The sequence below is a fragment of the Anguilla rostrata genome, chromosome 5 (genome assembly GCF_018555375.3).
Source record: "Anguilla rostrata isolate EN2019 chromosome 5, ASM1855537v3, whole genome shotgun sequence".
NCBI classification, from domain to species: Eukaryota; Metazoa; Chordata; class Actinopteri; order Anguilliformes; family Anguillidae; genus Anguilla; species Anguilla rostrata.
The window spans coordinates 16,235,700-16,257,463 of record NC_057937.1 but is presented as its reverse complement, the minus strand read 5'-3'; the positions used below and the strand labels follow the sequence as shown (position 1 = coordinate 16,257,463).

Sequence of the window (21,764 nt, the reverse complement as noted above, 5' to 3'; positions counted from 1 at the left end):
AAAATATGACATTTTGTTCCTGAGAAGATAAAAACCATGTATGTGCATATGCTTACCTTTAGAAATGCTACCTGTAGATTCATGCTTGAAACACCAATTTTCATTTTTTTTGGCTTACATTTTGTATATCTGCTAACATGAGGCTTCTGACAATGTTACAAACCATTTCTAACTTACAGCAATCCAGGGTTGCCAACTATCACACATTTCTCACAGTCCCCCAGCCACTGGGTCCTTTTCTGATGGTATGAAATCACAAGTGTCAAGGTCAATGTGCCCCAAATGACCTGGCAACACTTGGAGTTCTCACTTAAGAACCAACACAGAATCATAACTTGTTTGGAGTCCCTATTATGAAACCACTAATGCGAGTCATCCATTTCACTGTCAGATGTTCTCAACAGTGAACGTTATATCAGACACAGTGGTGTGCAGTGACTGTGATCTAGTCAGAGCACAGACAACTTCCATTACTGTGCGTGGCAGTGATTTGTAGTTTTATGTCAATTTGTCACATATTTTTTATGCGATGCACAGTGGCCTTAAGTCACTTCCTGTTTATACGTATCATATAGCTCTCTTCACCTCTTCCCCTTGCCACCATTGCACTGTAGGTGCCCTGAGGCCTGACCAGCTGGCAGTGAAGAAGTCAATCCAATGTATGTATTTTTCATATTCCCCTCCTACTGAGCACTGCAGTCTGTGGGGAAGAGTAGAAGTGACCTAATGGTGGACTGCCAGGCCGACAATTCTGCGCTCCCACTCTCGGGTAAATGAGTCACTGAGTGAGGGGGTGCAGTGACATCACAGGCCCAGGTCTCTTTATAAAGAGGTGGCTGAATGTGACCCGGCAGACGGCGTCCATGGGCTTGATCGGGGCTGATGGCCCGGCCGAGCGGCTCGGCCAGCCTGTCGACCTCAGTTAGGCCCAACGCCTACACAGGCGACGCCACGAGAGCTGACTCTCGGAAAAGGGTATGAGTGATTGGGTGGGTAGTGCATAGAGACATGCAGATTGAACGGGGGCTGATGGGAAAATTAATTGGAACAGGGGCATTGGTGGGAGGGGGGAGGACACATATCTGACTTATGGGCAGCTGTTGTGGATCCGGTGTGCGCCCCCACCCCCCCGACCCCACTCAAAGAAAATTCCAGTGAACACTCGGCATTGGGGTATGTCCTTTTGTGAAGTGATGTGCATTGCACTGTGCACATGCCCGATTGGGTCAATCCTGAGATGAAAATATAAATCACAGATATAGAATTAAAAGGCAGCTAGAAATTAAAACATTCAAAACACTCAAGGTGGTTTTTTTACATCTTCACAATCTTCTGTATAACAAGAGATGATAGAAGAGGGAACTCTACAGAAATACACTGCGCACTTGTACAATATAAACAATGCACACAACCATTGCAAATTCTGTGACAGATGGTTAAAATTTATATGAAGGTGGCTGAACTATACTGATAACATTTGTGAGTAAATATTTTTGCATGCACAATTATCAAACATAGTCCCTTTTGTGAGTGGGGAGGGGGCTTAATAATTTATACTTTCCTCCCCAAACGTGTTGTGGTTGCATAAGAGGCTGAAACGGGAGCAGTGCTGCAGCGGTGGGGAGGCACTTGCGGGGGCTCTTGTGGGGGCATTCGCTCTCCTCTGCAGCACTGGCAGCGTGTGCACGATGCCAGGCAGCCACGCAGTGCTGGCTTGCGTGCCGCTTGATCCAAGCAGCAACCACAATGAATGCAAACCGAGAATCCCTCCGAACTTTCCAAAGAATATTTGCCTTTGGGTTTTCTGACAGACCGTAGAATCACTCACTTTCATATATACACAGTGGCCCATAGCTGTCTGCTGTTTTATTTTTGTATTTTTGATATTGGCTACACTATTTTAACATCCAGCTATGAGGTACAATTCTAGTGTCAGGTAATCATCCCTTGTGGAATTGCACTATACCGCAAGAAATAGTACAGTATATTATCAAAATTGTAGCATCACAGTATTTGATAAAACATGGTGAATATACAAACAATTTCTGTTTTTGTATATGCCAGTGTATTTTTTTTATGATGCAGGGAAGTATTAGATGAAAATTTTGATGATAAGTCCACATATTTAGTTATAGTGCAGTATACTCCATTTATGTAAAGGGGACCAGTAAGTCTGGATAACTAAATAGGTTTGGGTGTGTGTGAGTGGGTGTGCATGTAAGTGTGTGTGTGTGTGTGTGTTTGTGTGTGAGTGTGTTTGTAAGTGCATGTGTGTGTGTGTTTCGCAGTTGGAAAGCTGATATTTGCACATTGTTGATTAAAAAAAGACTGGGCATGCCTGTCTGGGATACATTATTGATTTTTATAGCTGTAAGAGCATGCAACTGTTCCCCACAGTATGCTATATGTGTGCTGAAAACAAATATATGTAGATATAAAAAAATGCCACATGGTTGCATTAATCTGCCTCTTCTCATGTCATTGAATGTAGGAGGTGACATTTCAGTCTGGAGAAAGCTTCATCGTGGGCGTTTAGCCGAGAAATCCTCACCGCTCGAAGATGGTAGATCTGGCTTAATAACTGGTGGGCCTGACAGTGTAGGTGGGATGTGATGTGAGGGGGGGGGAAACCTGAGAACCTTAAATAGAATAAACAAATAAAAGCCCACGTACACAAACAGAACGATGAGAACTGGAGCCCCACGCATCACAAATAACGATCTAACGTCCCAAGGCCATAGCGACGGAACATCGTGCCATTTTAGCTGGTAATGCACTGTCCCTCTCCACAGCTGAAGGGAGGCTTTGCGGTCTTTACAGTTCAGAAGACAGAGACTCTCATCGCTCTCGCACTGCAGGGGGAAAACACAGGGTCTGACTACAGCGAGGAAGAAAATGGCTCCGTTATGTTGTAGCAGAAAGCCTTTGTCACCAGGCACTGTCTGGCAGAAACTAAACATCAGAGGAAACTATGAGAGGCACTCTGTTTTGGAGGGAAAATTGGCATGCTACGTGTGACTAAATTTGCCAGGAAAAGCCTGACCCTTGAAAATCACATAAACTTGTGAGCGTTTCAAAATGAAAGGATTACTTCACAATACTGAAGAAATTGTGATTTGGTGCTGTGCTGCCTGTCTGACAATACTTCATTGCGTCCTCTCAGACATTTGTGAGCTGGGATGCAGCACAATGGTGCACACTGAGTGGACATTTATTCATATTATTTTACAAATGGTGTAGTAATCAATGTCTAAAGGCATGACAACATCAACAATTTATTAGGGAAGAATCCTATGGTGGTTTTCCTGATAAAAAAGAAAAAAATGCATTAACTGTACTTTATATTTAAACAATAAGCTTTGAACACACAAGTGCTGGTCCTCGGTTTATTTAATAGTTAATGTCCCATTTGTCATGGTTCTGTGTTCCTGTTTGTGTTTTCCTTGTTGGGCCGCCAGATGGCGGCACTTCTGTTTTGTGTCCTGCTCCCCCTGTTTAATTGTATGATTGTTTTCAATTGTCTAATCATTGTTTTCTGGCTGTCTCGTTTTCCCTTCCCTTTCCGTGGCCTTGATTGCTCATGGTGCCCTCCTGTGTCTCGTCAGTGTCTGTCTATTTAAGTTTCCCTTCTCCCCGACTCAGGTGCTGGATCCTTGTTGGTTTGTGTTTGGTCTGATCATGTTCCTGCCCTGTGTGTTCCTGCCATGTTCTGTTTCCACGCGCTTCTGGATTTTTGGATTTTCTTTGTTCTGTGTTTGGAGCTTTCCTTTGTTGTTTGAAGAGTTGCCCTGCGAGGCCTTTTGTTCCCTTGGTTTCCTTTTTTAGTTAAGTAAAGTTTTGTTCTTACACTTTTTGGAGTTGTGTTTTTCCCCCTCTGCATTTGGGTCCGAACCCCCCACGCATCCTGACACCATTCTGAAAACTGGCTCTTATAGATTTTAAACTGTAAGACTCTGGTATGGCACCATTTAGGAAAATAAATCCATTTAGTGTATGAATGTATTGGTTTGCTTGGCATGTATATTGGTTTGATATGCATATGTATTGATCTGTCGTTGATACATCCATTGGTTTGTCATTTACGCATGCATTGGTTGGTCATTGGTGTTTCTATTAGTTTGTCATGTATATTGATTTGCTTCCCATATATATTGGTTTGATATGTGTGTTTTAATGAATAATTCACACATTGTTTTTATTGTTTACATTTTTATTGGTTTGTCATTGATGCTTATATTGTTTTATTATTCATGCATCTCAATTGTCATGAATATTGGTTTGTTATACGCATGTATAGTGCGACATAGCTCAGGAGGTAAGAGCGGTTGTCTGGCAGTCGGAGGATTGTTGGTTAGATCCCCGCCCTGGGCGTGTCGAAGTGTCCCTGAGCAAGACACCTAACCCCTAACTGCTCTGGTGAATGGGAGGCATCAATTGTAAAGCGCTTTGGATAAAAGCGCTATATAAATGCAGTCCATTTACCATTTAGTGACAAACCTATATATACGTCAATGACAAACCAATTCTCACACATATTAAAGAAATATATATGTCAAGAAAACCAATGTGTACCTGCTCTAAACAGATTCTTCTTTTCCCCTGAACAGCACCCCATACTCTGCTGTTCAGCTGCACAGTGTTCAGGAGCGTGAATCTGATTGGCCTGGTTCTGTCCAGTCCCATCGCTTCAGTGAGGTCACACAGCTACACACATTCCCAGAACAACACTGGATCAGTGGCAAGGGACATCACTACCTCACAGGTATGTGTGTGTGTGTGTGTAAAACATACTTGCATTTGATATATTTACATAACAGTCATGTAAATATACTGTACTTACATTGCAGTTATATAGCACATACATTATGTGGCACATACATGTTCAGCTTAATACAAAATGACCATCGACGCTGCAAAAAAGGTCTATGTCTAAGAGATCATTATGATTCTGAACCAGTGAGAACAGAGTTGACCTTTCTGGCATTGACCTTGCATAATGTGCGTGTGAGTGTGCATGTCTGCAAAAAATAAATGCTGAGGGGGAAGTGGTGGCAGCTACAGATTAAACATGTGTTGCTGGTTATTTATGTCTGCGCAGAATTGTTTCTGCGGAGAGGGATACAATTACAATAGCTCCCAGTCATTTACTTCTGAGAGCGGCGAGAGCAGCACTTCATAATGCTAATGGAATATCAATGACACAGGTAGTGCAACGTGCAGGCGCACGGGAGGTTTTTCAGGAGAGAGCCATGAGAGGGAAACAAAATGAAGGGTTTTCGTTTGCTAACGCAGATCTAAACAAAAAAACGTTTTCAACATACAAAAAAGCCAAGGTACTCTCGCATACAAAGCGTTGTCTATAAGTTACTAATTAAAACATATTACATCCTGGCGTGCCATTAAAAGTATTCATATCAAAATGGGGCCAGGTTATGACAAACAATCTTAGCTCACACAAATTAAACATGCTCTATTCCAAAGCAATGCTACCCAATGTTTGCTGTATTATTTCTATGTGAATTCTGTGTGTTTACATGAGGTAAGAATGTAAAGAAGTTAATGTTCTTAAGGGCTGAGAGTCTGTGGTCATTGTGGTTATTTGTGTAGGAAAACTGAAAAGTGCTGATCTCTCAGCGATGTGCAGGTGTGGGGCATGCCCCACTTGGCACATGGCTTATCTGTCATCCACATGTCCTCTCTGTACAGTGAGTTCGCAGAAAGATTTTCATACTTTACAACGTATACAATATACATTTTCCTGAAAGCAGGTGGTATTTTTTTAAATGCATTTCACCTTTTTTTATGATGATGATGTCACACTTATGATACCAAATGTCATAAGCAAAAATGTGTTTCCCATTGCCTGGTCTTTAAGTGACTATTAAAGGATAAAAAGTCATAACTCTGAGGATGGTGGCTTTCAATGTTTGTGAATGCAGTGGGAGGTATGCAAGCAAATGTAGGCTACATTTCAGTGTTAGATACATCCCAGAATTATGATATCTCACATGACATCAGTTTCAGAACTGTGTTATGCCACTTACCAGTCTGCTAAAATCCTGGCGAAAGCTGTTGAATTTAGAGATAAATTCACAACCTACGCACATTCTGGGATGAAATCAGTATTCCTCTAACAAAAATGTCTTAGTGAAAGTGAGTATACAAACACGGATGGCACTTCAAACCGACAAGGCAGGCAGGCATTGTGCAAACAGGATCATACATGTCATACAGTATGTGTCAAATAAATATGTAGACTACATGTCAGAGAGTTCAAAGTCTGTAGCTATGCTCGCTTGCCTGACAATAATGCTGTTTGGGGAACAGCGAGTCAAAGTGCTACATCTGACATTATACCTTTAAACCCATTTCCAACAAAATGCATTAAATTTACAATCTCTCTCTTGCAACTACAATGGCACTTAATGTCATATTAAAGCATTTTGTAATGCCTGCTACTATCAGTTGTGACACTGGTGACTGGGCATCTTCTCTGCTCTTTGCCTGTGCGCATGCAATTTTGTTAGCCGCTCAGGGTAAATTGCATAAAAGTAAATGGAAATCAAATGGTCATATAGCAACAGCAGACATGTCATGCAGTGCCCGCTCCCTGTTGGCAGTGTTCCCATGATGGTAAGTCAGGAGTCTCTTGAGACCTTGGTTCCAAGACTATACAATGCAATAAGTCAATATAATGCATTATGATGCCTTACAAGTTATGCCTAATGATTATGGCTTTAGTGTTCATAATCCAGTGAATTCTCCATGGCAACTACTGTAACAAAGATGCCATTTTTGGTCAGAGCTTTAATTCAACAGCAGCTAGCCAGCCATGAGTCATGATAGAGGAAATATGTCAACAAAAGTGTCATGAGATGCTACCTTTCTCTTGCTGATAATGTTACCTAAACGTAATGCCTTTTAGGGAGAGTTCACTATGGACCAACAGCATGGTGACAGATGCCAGTGATTGAACAATTATTGACAAAATCAATGGCTGTGCACCAGAGCACAAGAAACACAGACACTCCCAGGGTGAATAGCTATGTTTTGCTGACACATGCAAATAGTTCCAGGATGAACTTTTACTGATTAGGTACCAGGGAGAGAAGACAAGCAGGGTACTGCAGGGCACACTGCATGCTACGGCCTATAAGTAACTTAAGTATGCTGTAGCATATTTCAATAAAATTTTGCCGTGTGTGTGTGTGTGTGTGTGTTTGTATTTGAGTGTGCAGTTTTGTGCGTGTGCTTATGTTTCATGTAAGTTGGAATGACCATTTTTACACCTTGTGCCTCTCTTTACTTGCCAAGGGCAGCCCGTGTTAAACGAACCACACGACAGCAGTACTAAATGTGTGTGCTGCCATAGCCTATAATGATAAAATTTGGGACAGCAGGGAAATATATGGCACATTCCGGAACTTTCCTTGATCTGGAACACTTCACGTTCCTGTGAGAAGGGGTGGATGAGAGATCTCTGGTTGAATGTCGTGGTGTCCGAGGTGAACGCAGTATGCGGTTGGGGTAAAGAAGAAATCCACTGCAGAGCAACACCTGTCAGGGCAGTCTGTTTCCAGGGCTACAGAGGGAACTGGGCTTTCCATATGGGAAAACACTATCCATAGTACTCTCTGATACAAATGAAATATACTGCAGTATGTTGTAAATATATGGACGTTTTTGAAAATGTAATAAATATATTTTTATATGAATTTATAGGTACACACACATAGATATCTGAAAGTGACAGTACTTTGTATATTTGCCCATACAACTGACACCATTTGTGCTTTAAGTGTTTACATCTTTTCTGACCTCCAGATCTTTTCTGACCTCCAGATATTATTTTGAACATATATTCCAATATTATTTCCTTTAGGCTCACTATTAGCAAATTCCTTTCCATTGAATGTATTTAGTTTCTTTTGAATAAAATCAAGAAAAAAAGAGTACTGCAAATTGTCAGTACTGCAAATCGATTCACATACAAAACAATTCTTTAGTCCATCCAATAGTTACCTTAAAAAAGTTCAACTCATTATGTCAGAATGCTCATCTTTAGGAATCGGTAAATTTTGTTTTTGAAGTGTATAAAGGGCTACTTAAAGGGTGATTGATGTATGTTTTGATATTGAATGTGTTTGTTTTTTTTATGACACTGCCAAATTATTATAAATAAAGTTATCATTCTAGAACAAGCAGAGTGAATTATTCCTTTATTATTTTTGCAAAGCTTTTGGTCTATTTCTATATCCTGCTATATTTACAAATAGAACACTTTAAAAGCTGTTGGAACTCCACAACACGGCAACAGTGTCTGAGAATACTTTCTGGTGCAAGCCATTCTAGATCATTTTCTGATCCATATGATGAAATCCACAAAAATGCTACATTTTTATGCTGAACAATATTGTGAAAAACATTACATGCACACTCACACACATCTTATTCTGTGCCTTATTACAGAATAATTAGACTTATCAGAGAGAAGCACTAAAGTTTGTGCCCAGAGCAAAGCAGACACAAACCATTAGTTTTTATTGTGAATTGTTGTGATTTTGCCTTTGATATCCACCATCTTGAGTGTTCGTGGTTTGATTAATAGAGTGATGAGAGAATGAGATTCCACTATGGGCAGTCCCACAATGACCTCACTTATTTAATTTCAGCATGTGAAAGCATACAGTAGCTTTACCATGTTGTCATGAAAACTCATTCTCTCATCACCACCTTAGACTGTGGTCAATTATCTTCATAACTATATACTTTTGCATTCATAAGATGGTTCTGACAGGGCAAAGTGCATGTGAAATGTCAGTACTGCATGTGCTAATATAATGTTACTACTACTACTACTACCACCACTACCACCACCACCACCACCACCAATAATAATAATAATAATATTAATAATAATAATAATAATAATAATAATAATAAAACACTTCTTGTGAGACTTAAGCATGATATTCACCACTGGCAGGAAAAATATACTGTAACTAAACCAGTTATATGTCAAGACCAAATTGGGGAAGCAGTTCCATTAATTCTGGGCAGAGGTTAGAGGAGGCGAATGGCCTTTAAAGCACCAGACTAACCGAAGTCTCCTGTCCCTCCAGTCTAGCTTTACATCACAAGGCTGGATTGTTACTGATTTTACGTAATATTGTTTTCATTGTGCGAACAAATAAAGCTCCCAGTGTGTAATTTCATCCTGCGCTTAATGTAAGTTCCTGCCAGAACGGTAATCCATTTTACCCTTATTGTATTTTAAAAGGAGATATCATCTTAAATGAGTGTTACTGAGTCATTGGAGAATAGAGGATGCATTGTTTAAGCAGAATAGCTTCATTCTAGTTATGTAGAAACCTTCTAAGTTTTAAATCCACCCCCACCCATCCCTTTCAAATGGGATGAAATCTGGTGTACAGCTGTAGCATTAAAGCGAGCCTTCAGTCAGGAATGAACAGAAACTAAATTCAGAAAACATTTTCTTGCATAGCATATAACATCACAGCCATAGAAGCAGAGTAGATCTTCCAGGATGGATTAGATTAGACCAACAGCAGTGTGTGTGGAATTTTAAAATGCTGTTTAAATCTTTTATAATCACCATGAATTATGTTGTTTTTCTGTAGGCGGGAGTGAAATATAATAAGTCAGTTAATAAATTAATTTTTGTAACCTTCTATGCTAGCATAGTTTGCTTCTGCTGACACAATGTGGTTGTGACTGTGATTCTATCTAAGCATAGAATTAAAACTCATTGTCCTTGAATCAACGAAGGCTGATACTGCAGTGTTTATCTGAATACTGATATGCCCTGAGTATGAATTTAATTAATCAAGCTAATGTAATTTCAGAGCATGAACAAATATTTTTCTAAAGCATCAAGGTTCTGGTAGTTTGGATCAGGAGAACCCTAAGACATTACATTAAGAATGTTGCAAATTTAATTTATATTGCTCAGTTAAGACACAAATAACCTCATTAGCACTACTGTTATGTGTAAAAAAAAAGAAAGTTAGAAAAAAAGCTGTTCAGATTGTCAAAATGAATACATACACAAGTACAGTGTACTTGTTCATGCAGAAAAACACTCTCCCTGAAAGGTGAATATTTTTGAAAAAGGACATCTGAGGAACACCCATCTCACTTTTGGTCTCCTGAAGGTAAACAGAATTGCTTCCACCGTTCAGCCGCACTGAATCAATACAGGGGGTGGCTCTGTTCTTGCATCAGAGTGTTTGCATTCTCCAGAATATTAAAGAGTAAATTCTGCTGTCTTTTCAGCCAGGAACAAATCAATATTTAAGCTGTGACACATTCAGGTGTTTATCTATCATAATCAATTTGCAAGGTGACCTTGCAGTGCATGAGAGGTATTTTCACAACAGAAACTTAAAAAATGCAAACATAAGATCACCAGTGGTAACACTACAACAGCTGCTATGACTAATAATGATAAGATATTATAAGAACCCAGCATGGTGATAGACTGAAAAGCGAAGGAAAACTACAGCAAGTTCAAGTGGAATGCTTCAGATGCTACAAGCCAATATTAGTGTGAAAAATATGCAGTGGAAAAATCTAGTTTATTGTTCATCATAATTTTTTTGTCATGGAGATGAGCCAGCATGTATTTATGCCTGTCTTTCATCATGTCCTTTGATTGGACCCCTTTAAGAGAAGCTGGCAAAATTCCAAGCGGTGTGCCGGTCCAACTCATGGGCAGCTTGCTGACAACATGGATGCAGCATGATCAAACAATGATACGGCATAGCAGATGCTGTTTTGTGTGGTTTTGTTTCACTTGTGGAATTTATGGACATATTGAGCCTTTTTTCCTCAAAAAAGGACACGCTCAAAAAAGCTGTCTACTGCCAAAAGCTGTCAAATCTGAGTTGTCTCTCTGCCTCTTAAAACAAGTTTAACAGATGTTTCAGTTGGTATGTGTAAGTGAAAGTGGTTTTAATGATTTACTTTTGAACAGCTTTGTGAGGACAAGCTCATGCAGGTTTGTGACAGTGCCTGTGTACCAGCTGGCAGGCTCTTTGTGGCTAGGGAACAGCGGAGACAGTGTGGGGTCAGCGTCGAAATGTTCTGGGATGAGGTAATGTGGGAGAGTACAGGTGAAGTTCTCCAAAAAGATGTCCAATATTCAAGCTAGCTCTAGGCTGTGCCATTGTGCCAGTGTCCCTTAATTTCAAAAGATATACTGTGGAATTTTGGTAACTGTGCCCTCCTTTCCACCTTACTTGGCCATGATAAATTGACATGGATCATTACAATCAGACTGGATTTATTTTTGTGTAGCTTTAGCTATCAGTGCACCGTCAAAACCAGAACGGGTCCAGATGGTCGTCCTGAAAAAGAATCGCTTATCACGGTAACCAATCATTATCAGCTGAATTGGGATTAGCCCTTGAGGCTAACAATCTTTATTTGCCAAAACATTTCTAGGTGGATCCTTCCTGGCTCACCACGTCACTCTGTTTGGCAATTTGGTACTTTCGCAAAACTTTGTGGGCCTCAAAGCCTGAAACAGCAAGGACAGATCTGTTTCTCAGAGTGTGACAAAATTGGAAATGTTCTGGCTCTGGTCCAGCTGGAGAGCCTGAGGGAAGAGATCGGTAGTATGAAAAGAAACTGAAACCTAGAAAGAGTAAAAAAGAAGCAGAGTGGTCAGCAGAAGGAACAAAAGAAGGGATGTGATCCAGTAAGATGGAGAGTGCAGAGAACAGTGTGCTGGGGAGGCGTCAGTTGAAAACCTTGATTTTTGAGGGTGGCACACTTTCTTCCCTTGGGAAAGTGAAAAGGAGAAATAGGAGAGAAGGAAGATCATAATATCTTATAAATGGTATGATATTTGAATATCACTGAGCTCAACAGTGGTCTCTTTCTTCTTATTGATGGTTTGGCATATGTATAAAATACTATAAGGTGAAACCAAAATGTATTAAAAAAACAACTTTTAGAGAGGATTGCACCGTTGAATTGTTTGATTACACATCAAGAATTGTACAGGGCCAAATCAAGAGCAAGAAAAATGTAACTGTCCCAAACATTATGGCGCTCCCTATATATAATATATATTTAGCAATTATATATATAGCATTGTTTTTGTGCAAGTTGGTGTAAAAGACAACCAACCTGAGGCACTGCAATCATTTGATTTTATGCTGCCTAGATAAACAAGGTAAAAAAAAAGCCCTCATGTTAGCAGCACCCTGCTAATGGACATGACAGAGCATTTATGGATCTGACCCCATTTATCAAACACCAGGCTTCACAAAACTCATAAACTGTTGTCCAGTACAATCACCTGTCAGAAGCTATTAACTCAAACAGGATTTGAAACAAAAGAGACAGACTTTTGACGCTGTTGGCTAAAGGTCTGGCCAGTGCCTGCTTTGTTCCCGGCAGCATAGCAAGGCTGGCATGTAGCTGCTCTAACCTTCCTTAATTTCCTTCATCAGGATTTTCTACAGGGGTGGTGTCAGCACACACAACACATTGGTTTGTGACTGGCTCTAGAGAGTCATCTTGGAGCTCTGTAAAGTCACGGACAAGTGCATGTAGTCAGTGAAAGGACAAATATACTGTATTAGCAACCATTTTTGCCCTGAATTCAGCATGTACTGGACACAGCCAAGAAACTACGCTCTTATACTGATTCATTCTGAGACATAATACCTAGCTTTTTTTCCTCATTTTAAAAAGTAAATGTTGAAATGTTTCATCACTTTGGGATTTGTGTGGTTCAAGAGCTGCTGTAACTTAATATATTGCATATTACACAAACATAAGATATACCTTCATTAATATGGCACGATTTATGACTTCACAAGAAGGAGATTTTCCATTGAAAGATATAATGCAAAAATAATAGTGTCTTTAACTAAGTGGGGCAAGGGTTCTTGCCATGGGTGTTTAACTGACTGTATACAGATGACAATATGATGCTTCATGAAAACCTTGTTAAACACAGAATTATGTCTTATGGTTTATTGCCACACTCACCACACGCTTTCTTTTATTTTAAAATGTGCCCTGTGGTGCCCCTTTAAGTGGTTTAAAAGCACTTAGCAATTTTTGGAATATGAGAGGAGCCGGCTAATGCTGTTTCCATGACAACGGTGGCGAGCAGAGTTTAGAGGAGGAAAGAGACAGCATAGGACCTCATTAAAAACCATCTGAGCACACATGCACACACACACACTCGCACACACACAGAACTCTTCTCATCGGGTTCATAGTTGGCATTCAAAACATTACATTATAACATTACATTAGTCATTTGGTTCTTATCGAACAGTTGTGGAGAACATCAGTGTTATGCTCAGGAATGAAAAAATGCAGTATCACCAAGAAGGCACAGAAGACCGATTTATAATTACTGAATGTAATGTTAACCTAACAAAACTATTTGTATTGTAGAAGAAGGTACGATTAGATGGATAACCAACGTTACACAGACATATCTATAAGCATTATCCAAAAGGAAATCCAAGGAAAAAGTGAAAAATAGATATCTAAAGGGGATCATGGGTGCCATGGTTCAATCTGAAGAGGTGAGTCTTCTGTCTGTGTCGAAAGATGGGCAGGGTCGCTAAAAAAAAAAAAAAAAAAGAGAAACCCAAAGACCAATAAAAGAACAGTATTAATCTACTGTTACGAAGGTGAACTTTACATTGTTCTCGTCCATCAGGCCTGACACTACGGCCCACCTCCCCATACTGTGGGGATGACACCGGCCCTGATGAATGTTCCCCAGCTGAGAAAGTGACGGGAGGTAACAGACTGTGTCCCCCTGCTTGGCCTTAAACCACGGCACGGCGCCCAAACTTATAATAGATCCATCTAAAGTGTGTCACAACCTGCCGCTGGTACAGACGCGCTCACTTCCTCAGGTGCAAGCAAGTGTTTGCATACATTCTCAGAGGTTCTTCAAGGGCATTCCAAGTGTCTGTAGCCTGCCATTTCAGGAAAAGGGAGTCTGAGTTTGTTTAATTATAACCACCGAGCAGTGCAGATTAACAACTGTTTCCATGGAGAATGTGTTTGCTGGAGTTCTGGAGTTATCAATTATCAGTTATCAGTTATCACTTATCAATTCAGGAAACAAGCCTACTGGTTTCCACTGAGAGGACTTCCAAATTAGTTTTTAAAATGAAATTCATTCATTTGAAATACAATTCGCAGGGGTCTGTTGTATAATTTACGGAGTATAACAAACTATACAGTAACCTGTAAGACACATTAATATCAAAGATCATCACCAATGTTTTGCTTTAAACTAAAATGTATTCCTTTCTGTTTAGTTCTATACAACCTCACAGAAAGGCTCATATTGTAAAGGTACATAAACACAATTTTCCTTTTTTAAACCAGCTTGGTGGTCGTTGCTGTAGTTGTCGACCTCATTAGTCAATGTTTGTGAGTGGAATCATTGCACCGCAGCAAATTGGTGGAAACAGGAAAAGATGCTTCTGTCTCATCTCTCACACAACAAGCATTTATCTCCCAGAGGGATACTAATTGTTTGATTGACTGATGTCAAAATGAGGCATTTTGGGTCGCTCTCCTCTCTTAGGTGATTAATTACCTGCCCAGCCAAGTAGAACCTCGGCAGTTGAGGAGAAGCAAGATGAGCTTTTATTTATAGCCCTCTCTCTCAATCGCAGTCATGCATCAGGGGAGCATCTGCCTATGCTACATCTTATCCCAGCTTAAAAAAATGTCTGTATTGTCGCTTGTTAACCTGTTCTTATGTAATTCAAACACACTTCAAAGGGAAGATGGACTATTTTTCCTGTTAATATTGATCCTTTTTCCTACCATCTGTGATGTTTGTTTGTTTCTGCATTGATTGCCATAAGAGTAGAATTATGGGGGAAAACCCCTTCATTTCTGAGCTTGTCTTCTACTGAAAGATGAATCCATCATTTCACTCCCTCATCTCTATAGTACATATTGATCTAGAACTAATTCAGTGAATCCTACTGTACACTTGCACAGTGTATTTCAGATTTGTGTAAGGGGAAAGTAGATATCACTTTAACTACATACCATAAAGCACAAAATTCATTAATGAACTTGCTACCACACAAAATAAAAGTCACAATAGATTTAACAAGACAATAATTTATTACAAAAGGCTGCTGCATCCATTATGACTGTGCTAAAGCTTACAATGACAGGTTTTTGAGATTGTCCTGCTTATGCCATCTTTTGGCATACAGTTCAAGTAAAGTGTTAACAAAAAATGCATTGTCAAGTTTGGAAACCTACAATGACAATGCACACCTGACTGCAGAACCGCACTGTCATTATTGCAGCACAGTTACCAATCAATACCACAGACAATAGATATTCCTTGGAGGGCACTCTCAGTTCTTTTTTTAGGGTAGTCAATAATTTTATTCAGAATGTGTAAGGTTTTTGTGGATTGCAAATTCAGTTACTGAGAAATGTAATGTCACAACAACAATAATGACAAGAACGATAAGGACAATACTAATGTATTAGCATTATGCAATTCAAAGTATTAGGTGTCCAGATATTGAGCTGTCAATGTATTTTTTTCGATAAAATCTCCACGCAGCCGCTAACGATGACAGAGGGCAGGCAAAAGACGACCCGAGTCCAGCTTCTTAAATGAGGCACATCAATACTGGTGACAGGACCATTCCTCATATCCGCTTTATCACAGACAGACTGACAAAGCTCTTCCTCTCGCTCAAGGCACAGGGCTGACATTTTAAGTACCCACGGTACTCTCAAATAGAATCCCTTGTGCTTTACATACCACGATACAGACGTGCGCACATGCACATGCATGAGCATGCTATTGTAAACACTTAAGGCCGATTGTGTGACAATCCGAATAAGCACGTCAAAGATATCTGGGGAGAAGCATGAAAAATATATTTAATTTTACTCAGATGGCAAGAAACGGGAGCCTTGCAGAAAGCTGAGGTGAATCTGAAATGAGAATCTCAAACAGAAGGTTCATAATTATAAAAGATGACACGGCTCACGGATATTTACCTTTAAAGCACTTTCAGGAACTGTCAAAGAAGCCAACTTCTGCCTATGAACACTATTCAGAGTCTCTGTGAATAGACTTTTGTACCTTTCTGGTCTTTTTTTTTGGAGGAAAGGGGGAGGTTTTGCGAAACGCAAAGCATACCGTCGTGGGCTAAACGGACAGTCGAAAGAATGCGCCATTGTGCTTCGCCCACATGGGTGTTTCATACCTCATTTGTGACTCACTTTGGCAGTGAGCAGGTTTGTGTCACCGCGAAGTGAAGTCATTTGAAGACAGAGGAACAGAGAGGACCACGGGGGCGGAACTAGAGGAAAATGCATTCAAGGGCAACGTCCTTTTTTCTGGCACATTCCGAAGAGAATCATGCAGTGGGCAAGGCTTAACCCTCCTTTTCAGGAAGGCCTATCCATCAGTAAGACCTCAGGGAACCTTTTCAGAGAAAAAAAAATTCTCTGATTGATTCAGTGAATTTCCAGCAGTACAAGTAGACAATACTGCATGTAAAAAAAAGATGCTGAATGCCCGGAAAAAAGTTCCTCCTTGTTCAAAAAGTTCTCCCCCAGTTCTGTATACTGTTAGCATTTTAAAACCTGACAAAATTGACTCAAAACCAAAATTGACTCAAAAAAAATGTTTTTGAATAGAAAATAGAAACGATATTTATTTTTCATATTAGGTTTTCACTGTCATTGCGTTGCCTTGGACGAGGGCACTTGCTGATAAGACAGTAAGGTGCTTGTTTTGATAGCTATGTCTCCTCATGCGGGCTACCAGGGGCTCCACCTGTTATAACACTGGTTCTCAGCATAGTGATGTGCCATAGCAGTGTACGATAGCAATGTGCCTAGCATAGATAACCATGGCTGGGAGCGCTACTGGGTGGTATGTAATTCCATACAGTTGCCCGGGTGAGGGAGTTTCCATCTGCAAGATGGTCATTGCGCGCAAGCATTTCCTGATGTTCCCCTTTGCTGTTAAAGTTACTTTCATTAATTCTTTGTGAAATGCATTCTGATACGATGACTGTCCGTCTCTGGTGGTGGGACTGCAGTGTGAAGAGAAGCAAGGTGAGCCCCAGAGTATGCGTAGTAGTGTATGCGTAGTATGGTCCCAAAAGCATTGGAGGTATGGCAGTGATGGGTTACATTACAATACATTACATTTACTTGGCAGACGCTTTTATCCAAATCGACATACAATGGGATGAGCTTGAGTGTTCCAAAACTGAAATGAAACTCTTTTTTTTTTTTTTTTACTTTGATGCTGATGTTGCTCTCAGTGTTCAGTCTGACCTGCCATCCCGATTCTGGAATCACTAACGATAACTTAACTCAACATTGGCTTATACAATTGACATCAACATCATTTGAGTGGTGTGGCCTCCATTTCACCCCTCAGCCTCTGTTACCTGCCCCCAGGAAGTCCATGATCCTCAGTGATTTAAATACTGGAAAAGGCCAATCTGATCGTGACAGAGTGTCAGCACTTTTAGAATGGGATACTTTGGCAGCTGAGTGATAGGTTACGCTGACAACTTTTATCCGGTTAATCAATTTATATTCTGAATAAGTGTCATACAAAACAAAATTGATGAAGCACTGCACTGCATCAATTGGAGTATTTAAGTGGACTGGTAATGTACCACCGTCTCATAATATATCCTGACAGCTTTTAATAATTTACAAATGAATGCAAACTTGTACGGGGCCATATATATGTTTGATTTATACTGTTGATATATTAAAAGTAAGAAAAAAAAGTACAAGGGCAATAATAATTTATTATGCACAGGGGAAAAGCCGATGGAAGATGAAATATGCATCACCAGCCATTACACAATCCTAAGTATTATTAATTCAGCAAGGGAATATTTTAAACCATCAATGTGAGTGCAGAGATTGAAAGGCATAAATATCTTATAAAGATTTCACTGGCTCAGTCAATGCAAGGTGTTCACCACAAAGTAGACTGGCCCACATAGCTGAGATATGTTGCTGGATATATGTACAGTATGCACACACACACACACACACACAGACCTGTATGTGCATATAGTTTATACATATTTATGATTGGCACATTTCTTTGACAGTTGTGTATTTCTCTTTTTTTCCCAACCATTTATCCTAAAGCTTCCTTTTTCACCAGTTTGGAATCCTGGATGGTACCGGTGGGCCTGGGCCTGACTCATTGCTCCAAGCTCCTCAGTCCCTTTGACACGGCACACATTAACGTGTGCACTGAAATGCGTGCAGCCAGCCTCCTCTTGCTCCCACTCTGCAGATGCATATGAGCTGGATAGCAGTTTCCTCTGGAGGATGATGAAGCTTAGGCAGCTGTTGAAGGCTCTGAGCACTTCCCTGTGGAGGGAAACCCTCGCTCCTTGGGCAACGATGTAGTCAGCTGTGTGTGGCTCCATGGAGCTCCAACCCAGCTGGCACTCATACAGTCAGGATGCTATCTGTCTGAGAGGCTTTACTGAGAGCTGAGGCTTTACCAGAATGTTCCAGCCAGGAGCAAGCGTTTCAGTCAGGATAAAAGGGTAAAAATGATAAAGATTAATTCAATCATTTCACAAAAAAGTTCCCGGCTAATTGTTGGTGGGTAGGTAACATTTCGGTCCCTGAAGATCCACAGCTAGGAAAACACTGACCTCTTTTTTTTTCTCAAAAGGTTTTATGGTTCAAAGGGTCCAAATTTGCCACAGTCACTATATCGCTTCTCAGATCTGAGGGAGATTGGGCTGGAGTTTGACCAAATTATTGAATATTCACCATTCGCCATTTTCGAAGAGGTGCATTGGGCACACAGGTCTGACTGGTTTCCTTTTGAATTCCTCTCATGATTTTCCCCCTTCAAAAGCCTGCCCTGTGTGGGTGAATTTATTCACTTTTGTTAATGCTTTTGCTTTTCAAAGGTAAGCTTACTCAGAAATTCATATTCATAATTCATATTTTTATCAACCCACGCTACATAGGTTTGGGGAAAAAATGCACCCTACTTTATCAACTATTCTAGATGTCATAACTAGTTGTTCCTGATTTTAAAAAGAAATGCATCGTCAACACCCACAAAAAGTTGCCAAGAAAAAGTTCATAATTTTCGTGAAGTGTTCCTCTTTTACCTTCTCTGCAATTTGAGGAATCAAAGTGGAATGTGGGCTCTCATGGTATTTCTCCAGTCCACCTTTATATATTAACAAATCTATGTTGTGATGACGGTATCACTTAAAAAAAAAAAAAAAGAGAAATATACTTGAGGCTGAGAGTAAATTTGCTTGTGAGTGACCCATTATTTTATCTTCCCCACTGACTCATTTTCCCAGATGTTAATGATGTTTATTTTGCATTGCTGTGGTCAGGACAGAAAGGAAGGTATTAAAGTCAGTGTAGTTTCAGTGTAGTTTCGATTAGCTAAACAGGATACTACAGGAGATAAGAAATACCTTTTAGTTCATTTTAGCTTAATTTTTAAATATGCAAAACATGTATATATTGCTGCAATACAGTTGTTATTTCAAAAATATGAAGGGCAAAATAGTACACAGTTACCACTTCAATTCAATGGAAAGCTGATTTTGTAATTTGTGTTTCTTATTATTGATCAGCCAGTGAATTCTAACAATAGGCAGCAGATGTTGGAAAAGGCAATAGCATTCATGAGCGCTGCATATGCCTGATATCTACAGTGAAGTACACAAATCATAGTCTGGCATAATTTCTTTGTATTTTTATGGATCAAAAAATAAGGAAACCAACTTTGGATACAACAGGAGGTTATCTAAAAGTGAAAAATTTAATGACTTCATGGCACAATTTAATACAAATTGAAATCACATCTGCCTTAAATTGTCACAGAAAGCTGAAGATAGTGGCCTTTTTAACCTTAGAAAAGACAGGTTACTGACTGTTCTTGATACTGAGGACCAAAGGCAACAAATTAATTAGTGATATTTACATCACCAAAGAAACAAACTACTACTGTTTCCGTTGTAATGTGACAAATTTGTCTGCTGTTGCGGCTCTGATATTCATATCAATATTTAATGTTCATTTTATATCATTTTCTCTACCTGTTAACACAAATACCTTTTTGCCATAAAAAGATTAAACTGCCACAATGTACTTTCTGATACGTACAGTATCCATTATAAAAAACACAAATTGCCATGAGCAGTGGAAAAAACTTATAAACAATAGTATATCAAGGTTTTTGTGTCACTTTTATTTAAAAAGAGTCCCAAAAATAATCCAGTTAGCACACATTCCATTTACAAAAATGTCTGTGAGAATTTTTTTGGATTTTTCATAATATAATAAATTGATTAGATAACATACCTTTTTCTTTTTCTAACCCAAAAATGTGATACGATTAGTACGTTTGTGCCTCCGTTTGGATTTATATGAATGGAGGTTGATTCTTGTATATAGCCTATTAAGATATAAAACTGTTAGCATCTAAGAACGAAACAAATCCTCTCATCAGTTCATTTGTGCCATATTGATAAGTGTCTCTCTCATAAATTCATGATGTCCGCAGAATTCTGCCCCCCCCCCCCCCCCAAAAGATTTTTGGAATAAACTTTCAAAGAACTTGTTTTTTTATGAATCCTAATGTTCATTAAACAGCTTAGGTTTAGCAAGTTGGATGAATAATTCTTGATTTCATCTACAATGGTAAATCTGTTGCTAGCAAAGATGCAACATTTACATGACCTGGTATCTTAATGTCTACATAGGAAAATCTTAACTTACAAGTGAAAGCAGGTTTTTAAAATGAATTTGAATAGAATTCTGCATGTTTCTATAAATATATTTATTTGTAGTCATACAATTTTGACTGAAATATTGATAATTTCATGATGGTGACCAAAGTCATCACCTCTTAAATGCAAAATGAAAAAACAAAACAAAAAACAAAACAAACAAAAATATATAAGGAGCAAATGGCATGCATCTAATGCTAAGTTCACATCATTCAGTGTAAAATGTATAAAATAGTAAATCATACATAATAAATTAGCAGTTACAGAATGACAAATAAGAAATACTTCCACAACACGTTGGATGTATGAGTTACAGTGTCCTGAAATAGCCTTATCAGAACTAGATTCCTTTTTATATTTCTAAATTTGGCATTTTATTATTTGGCATTGTGAAAGTATTATTTTTGTCAACATGTCTGCTTTCATCTATTTAGAAGTGAAATTATACGATAGATGGCCTTTTGCACCCATGATGTGTAAACATAATTTATTCACCATATTTGTTATTCATAAAACTACTACCCTGATCCTTGACTGGAAAATTTAAACAGAAAAAATATCCATTAAAGTAAAAAAAGAAAAAAAAAAAAACATTTTACAGTGAGAAACTTTTTAAGGAACTTCACATTTTTACAAATAAAACCATAGTAAAAGAATTTATTTGAAATGTCGAGCATTGGCAAGTATTTTTTTTATCAACATCAAATAAGCAAAGAATGAGATATACAGGAGAATATTTATAACAGTAATAAATTACACGATTTAAACATTATACCTCCATTCGCATGAACATATTTGGCTTTGAAAGGTATGGAACCAAGCCTTTTTTTAACATCCTTGCAGATTGAGTTTTACAACCAATATGGAAGCAGATTTATTTAAAAGCCATTTTATTTGTGAAAATACTTAAAAATATTTTTTTTCATATATTTTATTTAATTT

The 21,764-nt window shown here is 39.0% G+C and overlaps 1 protein-coding gene across 3 annotated transcripts in view; it reads right to left on the bottom strand.

Annotated features, from left to right (window-relative positions):
* Positions 1-20,260: 20,260 nt before the first annotated feature.
* Positions 20,261-21,764, bottom strand: part of LOC135254832 (glutamate receptor 2) — a 36,523-nt gene continuing 35,019 nt past the window's right edge. For all 3 annotated transcript variants that reach the window (XM_064335370.1, XM_064335364.1, XM_064335363.1), the window contains exon 16: positions 20,261-21,764. This exon is cut by the window's right edge and continues 636 nt beyond it. The gene's annotated coding sequence lies outside the window, so the exon portion shown is untranslated.